Source organism: Balaenoptera borealis (genome assembly GCF_965194805.1).
Source record: "Balaenoptera borealis genome assembly, chromosome: 9".
In the NCBI taxonomy this organism is placed as follows: domain Eukaryota; kingdom Metazoa; phylum Chordata; class Mammalia; order Artiodactyla; family Balaenopteridae; genus Balaenoptera; species Balaenoptera borealis.
In genome coordinates this window covers 48639058-48646835 of record NC_138873.1, presented here as the reverse complement: position 1 = coordinate 48646835, position 7778 = coordinate 48639058, and the positions used below count along the sequence as shown (strand labels likewise).

At 45.8% G+C, this 7778-nt stretch overlaps 1 protein-coding gene across 4 annotated transcripts in view; it reads right to left on the bottom strand.

The window, feature by feature from the left end:
* The window catches only part of TRAF3IP2 (TRAF3 interacting protein 2), a 41778-nt gene extending 36120 nt beyond the window's left edge, over positions 1-5658 (bottom strand). Inside the window, exon 1 of one of the 4 annotated variants that reach the window (XR_014248199.1) lies at positions 5135-5658. The gene's annotated coding sequence lies outside the window, so the exon portion shown is untranslated. The remainder of the gene's footprint in view (positions 1-5134) is intronic. The other 3 variants (XR_014248200.1, XM_082404774.1, XM_082404773.1) reach the window with 3 other exon arrangements.
* Positions 5659-7778: the final 2120 nt, after the last annotated feature.

Sequence of the window (7778 nt, the reverse complement as noted above, 5' to 3'; positions counted from 1 at the left end):
TACTCTGCTTTTCAGTTAGTTTGTTTGTTCTTAAACAACCCTTTAAAAATATAAATTCTTAGCAATAGGCAGGTACAGAAACAGACCATAGGCCACCTTTGGCTCGAGTTGTAGTTTATCAAGCTCTGATATAGATTATGCTGATAAGTCAATATAAACCTAATGAAATGGATATACTTAAGAAACCTTACCCTTTGTTAACAATAATTGTTAATATTTGTTAAATGTTTACTATGTGTCAAATACTGTTCCAAGTGTTTTACATGTATTAACTTATCCTCTCAGCCACCCTATTTGTAGGTACTGTTGTCAGCCCCATTTTAGGAATGGGGAAACTGAACACAGTGAGGGTAAGTAACTTTTGCAACATCACAGGGCTAGTAAGTAGCCGAGCTAGGGTTCAAATCCAAGCAGTTCAGCACCAGAGCCTGGGCACTGAACCCACTTGATTCTCGGCTGGGAGCACTGACTTGTACAGCAATGTGGGGCGAGGGGAGAAAGGGAGTGGCAGGAGCTGAGTAAACCCTAGAAGCTCCTGGAATAGATAGGTTTCAGAACCATTCACCCTGAAGCTAAGGAGGCGTGGATACATGCCACCTGTGTTTTATGAAGAATGGCCAGGCTGGAAACCTGTGATGGCTCTCCTTCATGCCACTACAATAGAGGATATGGATGAGACTGCAGAGGCATCTTGATTTGAGAAAAGCACTTGATTGGATCTCATTAAATTTTAATCATAAACTGAATTCAAAGTAAATTGAAAACTTGTTGACAGAGCACAAACAAAGGGTGACGATAAATGGCGATGCATCTAGAGAGGGGATATCTTCCAGGGGACGCCTCGGAGGCAAGGATGGATGGGATTTAATGAAGGTGTTATGTCCCTGGAAGAAGACAAATAGCAGAGCAAGAAACAGAGGAAGGGCAGGAGTGAGCAGCCTGAGTAATTAATAAACCACATTACCAGCTCCTAAATGATCAAAGCTTGCTGTTACCAACTGCTTGGATTTTTTTAAAAAAGCATTCTTTGGGTCAACAATAGGGTTGAAGGGTACTAGAGACACACAGCATGAATATTTCAGGTGGACATATTAATAAATATATAAATTTACAGCTAAGAAGATCCTCAGATGCAATTTGGACCAGATCCTTGCAGCCACAGATTCTCAAGGTCTCACTTCATTCTCCAGAGAGTAATTTTTTTTCAGAACTGTCCAAAAATTTCGGATTTTAAAAAGATCTTTAAACTCATTAATGTTCTTTGTTTACTGCCCCAACGCATGCAAACTCTCCCAACATCGGTTTGCTTAGTGGAAGTTGGTTTTGAGTGAACCGTGTGGCTCAGGTTCAAATTCCAGTGAAGAAATATTTCCAAGTTTACTTGCAGAATTTCCCAGACAGAGAAGTTCTTCCATTTGGTTTGCCAGAGGATTGGAAGCAGTGGTGAGCCCTGGAGACAAGGGAACATTTACTGGCCCTTGTTCATACCCTGCACAGTACAGCTCACAGCAGGCTGAAGGCGGTGCAGCGTGACCCGACCTGACGTGCAGAAGTTTGCTCTGCAACTCCTCTGAGCTGCTGAACTCAGTGACGGGGCTAATGGGAAAGGACGGACTCCACCACGCTGGAAGCTGGTAAAAACCGTTTAGAGAACAACCTCAAACCAGCCCATGGGTTCTCTTGTTTGTTTGTTTTGTTTCAGATAAGGTTTCTCTAAACACACGTTCGTGAGTCTTAATTCAGTCCAGACCCCCGAGTGAGGAAAAGAAGGGGCAGAAAGGAAAAAATCGGCAGAGGGAGGAGAAGGGATAGAAAGGAAGAAAGGAAAATGGAAGAGAAGCAAGGAGTGTGGGAAACCTTGAAGGAAAAGTTTAAAAAACTTGTCCTTTATTGGTGGAGGAGAGAGGCTTGCTTAAACTGTGATTTTTACATATTGCTTAAACTGTGATTTTTACGTATTACAGTTGGAAGGGAAGGGAAAGAATGAATGCAGGCAAAAGGCAAGAGTGTTAGAGGTAAGCTGCTGAGCTGGGAGGAGTCTGGGCAGACAGCACAGAGGAGGAGGAAGGGAAATCGGAGGTGGGAGGGAGACTTGGGGACCCCGCCTGGGAGAGGAAGAAGGAAAAACACTGGAACCATGAGTGCAGGAAAACAGTGAGGTGGGGAAGAGCCAAGTTTCCATCATCGCTCAGGGAGCTGCCCAGACCTCAGCCAGCCTGCGTCTTCAGGATGAAGGAAGGGGGTCAAGCAGGCTGGGGGCTCCAGTCAGTCCTGAATAGCTTGATCTCAGCTGCTTTATCAGGGAACCACGCCAAACTGGCTCAGCTCTGCGAATCACGAGGGGATGAAAGCCCACCTCCCTCCCTCAGCCAATTTACAACTTCTGGTCCCCAGGAAGGTCTGTGTACACATCTATACACATGCACACACACACACACACACACACACACAGAGGCACAGAGTGAGCTTAACACTCAGGCATCGAAGCACATGTGGGCGAGTAGGAGGCCTGCTGGGCAAGAGACGCAAAGAATGGCAAAGAATGTCAAATGTCGGAGGGAGAAGGACAGCCTGGGCTTCAGGAACTAAAAATATCTCGGTGACAATGCACTAGGAAGAAACAGGAGAGGCCCAGGGGGAGAGCTTCTTGATTCTAATCCTCAGATGCTTTCTCACGGAAGGCCTGCAGGGTTGTTTTGATAAGGAACTGTGATCAAACATTAGGGGTCATTTCGTTGGATCTGAAAGGAATTTAAAGTTTAATATGGCTCAATCTGTGTGCTCTTTTTTGTTTTCCCTGCAGCAGTTGCCTGCTATTCATATGTGTTTTGAAAGGCTAATCTAAATTTTCCTGTAGCAGAAAAATGATTAGAATTCAGGATATTTCCGAGATTTCGATTCTTCGAAACATAGATTTAATTTAGACAAACTACCCGCATAATCGATCTTTCTGAGTGCCTGCAACTATGATTCTGAATTCGTGCAACTATGTCTGCCTTCTTCTCTTCTTATTCTCAGAGCATTTGAAAATCACTAACACCTTAATCTTGAGAGAAGCAGGCTTAAATATTTTCCATCTTTGCACCCTCCCAAAGTGAGTACCCCCAAGTTAAAAGTCTTCTCCCCAACACGGTTTCACTCCTAGTCAGCCCACCCCAGGCACGGAGCAGAGCAGGGGGCTTCTGTCTAGTGCCACCCCATCACAAATGACACCAGATGAAGAATGACTGTGGGTGGCCTTTCTGGATCAAAGCTAGGCTGGCAGCAAATAACAGCCTGATTTCAGATAGTGGTGCATGTTATTTGAAAAAAAAAAAAAAAAAAAAATCAGTAACTCATCACAGGTGAAACATCTTGAAATTCCTGTCCTCCCATCCCAGGGTGATAGAGAAAGCCATCTAAAAACATGACAAGGACCATACCAGGGCCTTGATATTCCACAGAAACAGCTGAGCAATACCAAAAGCCGTGAGTCAGTCCATCCCACACAGTCAGGGCCTGTTGGAACTGTATGGAGGGAGAGTTAACAGCTCAAAAGAAACAATCAGGATCTTTTAAAAAGTAGTGGTTTGGAAAAGGTTAAGGATTCTGTGTGTCGGTCATCTAATAATGCGTCTGATCCTAGTCATCACCCTTACATGGTATCAGGATGTGCTTCACAGCTTCCCTTCACCCCCCATTAAAGGCCCCCCACACAGTGACTGGTCTAGCCAAGGAGTGGTTTCCAGCTCCTGCTAAGTCAGGCTCGTCTGCCAGCTCTCGGGCCTGCCTTGACTTTGTGGGCAAGTGCACAGACTGGTTTTTCCTGGGTAACCCAAATGGGACATAAACTAATTCAAGAAACCCCCTGCTTTCTCCTATTTAACTAGAGCCAATAATACCACCTAAATTCCAGGCAGTCTCCTGCAGAGCCACGAGGCAGCCCAGCACATCACGCCGCCACTCTCAGCCTTTTACCCAGACTACGGCTTCACCTTTTGCCTCCAGAGCAGATGAGTGAAACAAATCAGAGCAGCTTATATGGAAGAAACCTGAGTGCCTACAAGGTGTTTGATAGTATACTGAGTGCTCGAGGGTAGAGAAGGATTAAGAAAGGAGTCCTTTTCCTCCAGGGACTAACTATCTCTTAGTAGCGAGAGGTAAGATGAATGTATTTGAGTAATCAGTAAACAAAACGCACTCTTCTAAGACCACCCATTATGGCTACCCCTCTGGGATTCCCATCACCCCAGCCTTATTTCGTTAGAAGGGAATTTCGACATAATCTTGTTAGTTCACCACCCCACACATATTTTATTGATGAAGAAATCCAGGCCTAGGGAAACCAAAGTAATATTGCATAAGTCACAGGGCCAGCAAGGAGTGGAGTGAGAACTTGAAACCAAGTTTCTTGTCCTCTGCTTTTATTATTTATTTGGTCTCTTTTTTTCCCCGTTCATTGAAAAATATCCCCCTATGCTAAGAAATCATCTTGAACTTGAAAGTCACAGGAAGCTCGATTAGCTTCTAAGATCAAATAATAGCACTTCTCCCCAGGTTTTCCCTAAAGGCTCAGGCCTACTGTCCGTGCCAGCAAATGTCTGGGTCATTTGGGAGGGTGGAGGGCTGTGGGAGAGGAGCTGAGAAGGCACCACAGCCAGCACAGAGCGGAGATGAACTTACTGGCCCAAGAACGTGGTGTTGATTTTTTTTCCCCCCGAGTGTAACAGGGATCAAGAAAACTTGGGAGTTCTCCTTCCATCTCTGCCACTGATGTGTCTGAGGCTGGAAGCCAATTCCTTAATCTGTGCCATCCCCGGCTCCCTCCCCGGAGAATGGCGCTTGTCTTCTTAATCGAAACTTGTGGGGACACTAAGTACTCAAACACAGGCGTGTGTGTGTCTCCACTCCTCAAAGAGTTAATCTTCGCTCGCCCGTCTGAAATACTAAACCACCAGCATTTTCTCACAGCAGAAATGTAGCTGTCATTTTCTCAGCCCAAGCTGGCCTCTCTGTACACAAACAAACGAAAGGTGGGGAGAGGCAGGTGGAGGAAAATAAGGCAGCACATTTCAGTAAAGGAGAAAACTGTTTTGGGAAACGGGTCAAAAGTTAAGAAGTAAGGCGAGGCAGGTGACAACTCTGAACAACTTACCTTAGAGCCACCACGGACAGACAGACCGGGCCACGGGGTGATCACGCTCTCTCCTTCTTGGGTCACTCCACCTTGGGTCGCTCCGGGCCTCCCTCCACCCTCTCCCGGCCCAGGTAAGCAGGAACAGGCTCCGAAGCAGGAAGTGGAAGTTGTATGCAAATTTCTACCGAGGCTAGGAAGCCTCGGCTCAAAAATCTCCCTGTGGGCAGTGAATCAACAGCCGCGGAGAAGTCACTTTATTTCTTAAAACAGAAACCTCCTTCATTCACTAGAAAAGGCCACTGGCCAATTAGGCTGCATTTATTTTTTTCACCACCCAGCTAAGTAACTGCTGAGGAATGTTCCCACTGCCCCGGACCTCAGCGTTGTCGTCGTAGTACCCTGGCCTGAGATGGTGCCTGGGGACCGGATTGAACTTGGGTGTTAAGATCGGTTATTCATTAGCAGCTCCAGAGGAGGAAACTGGGGGCAGATCATGGGGAGGAGTATGAAGCAACAACTTCTTACTGTCTCTAACTGCATTTGCTGCTCTTAATCACAAAGGGAGGACTCACTGCCCATCCCCCTACACACACGCGCGCACACACACGCACACACACACACCCCCTGCCCCATCCACAGGCATGAAAAAGTGGCTAGTTTTGAGAACCACCCCCCGCCCCCCCGACACACACACAGAGTCCTCCTCTGGCTGCATTTTTCATGTCCTCAAGTTTATTTCCTCGCCTTTCCTTCTCCTTGCTTAATCAGTGCCTACGGAGTTTATGGCCAAAGGAGATGCTAGAAACAGGACGACCAGGATGGCAGACTGTAATGGGAGCTGTGTTGGCCGCAGCTCTGGAGTCAGAGGGACCCGGGTGTGAACTCAGTTACCCACTGGCCAGCTGGGTGCCGGGCAGGCGCACCGTGCTCCTGGACGCCCCGCCTGCCTGCTGAGTCCCGAGGGTCAGCCCACTCGGCTGGCCACCCCTCTACCCTCGAGCAGGGGACGGGCCCCAGGGCATCCCCATCCAGACCTCCGGGGTCTGCTCAAGTGAGCCATGTGGAGCAGGTTGCTCTATGTTCTGCAAGCAGAGGGAATGCTGCTTGTTTTTAAAACAACATATACAGGGTGTATCCTTACAGTGGAATACTACACAGCTGTTAAAAACCATAAATATTTATTTACGTATATATTTATTTCTACATACAAGGAAAAGTGGCTCTGAGATATTATTTATTGAGAAACATAATCTCATTTTTGCCAAGAGATATGACAAATACATGTGTGTGTGTGTGTGTGTGTATATATATATATATATATATATATATATATATTTATTTATTTATTTATTTATTTATGTTTACTCACCATTGGTTCCAACACCTATCACTCTGCCCAGAACGTAGTTGGCAAGTACTACGTATCTGCTAAATGACCAAAAATGACAGAAATGTCTGGAAGAATGCATACTAGACTGTTAAGTGGTGGTCACCTCTAGGGAAAAGGATTGAGGGGAATGGGTCAGAACGGAGGGCTTTTATCCTATTTATAGTATTGATATAAAATATGTATACTATACATATGTATATGTATAGTATACATATGTTGGATTCCTTTTCCCACAAGTGTGTAGTACTTCATTCATTAAAAAAAAAGATTTAAGGGCTTCCCTGGTGGTGCAGTGGTTGAGAATCTGCCTGCCAATGCAGGGGACACGGGTTGGAGCCCTGGTCTGGGAGGATCCCACATGCCGCGGAGCAACTAGGCCCGTGAGCCACAACTACTGAGCCTGCGCGTCTGGAGCCTGTGCTCCGCAACAAGAGAGGCCGCGATAGTGAGAGGCCCGCGCACCGCGATGAAGAGTGGCCCCCACTCACCGCGACTAGAGAAAGCCCTCGCACAGAAACGAAGACCCAACACAGCCAAAAATAAATAAATAAATAAATAAATAAATAAACCCAAAAAGTTAAAAAAAAAAAAAGATTAAAAAATTGTATTTATAACCTTGGCCTTGAGCTTTCTGCCTCAAAATTATTATTATAATAATTTTTTTTAGTTTGGGGAAAATAGCATTGTTTTGCATATGGAGCAGTTGATACCAGGATATTTTGAAAAAGCTATCAGTATTAGGAGATGAGAATAGAAAAGACACGAAGAATGACAAGAGGAGGAAAAAAGAGGGAGATCAAAGAAAGGGCAGGGTGAAGATAATTTTCATTTCTCTTAGATGCCCTTAAATGGATTGGGAAAAGCCTGAAAGATGCTTCTGTCAAGTACTGCCTTTGGAATACAACCCATCAGCAAGAACAAGAGGAATCTTTTTTTCCAATTCTCCCACCAACTGTTTCCCCAGATGTGAGCCTAAGGGCTCTGTGGGGAGATACCAAGTGTTGCAGTGCTGCTTTTAATTGCTGGTAGCTGGGCCTTCCTCCCATCTCAGTTTATCCCGAGCAGAAAGGCAGCACTTGGGGGAAGGAGTTAATGGTTCCTACCTAGGAGCCCTTGCTGGGGCCCCACTGAAAAGTGGCCTGAGGATGTAAACTGTTTAGAGAGGGTATCCTGAACACAAGAAACTTCCATCTGAACATGCCTGAGGCAGTTACAGTGAAATATGGATGACAGGGAAAGTGTCAGAGAGCCTAGGAAATGAACACCTCCGGC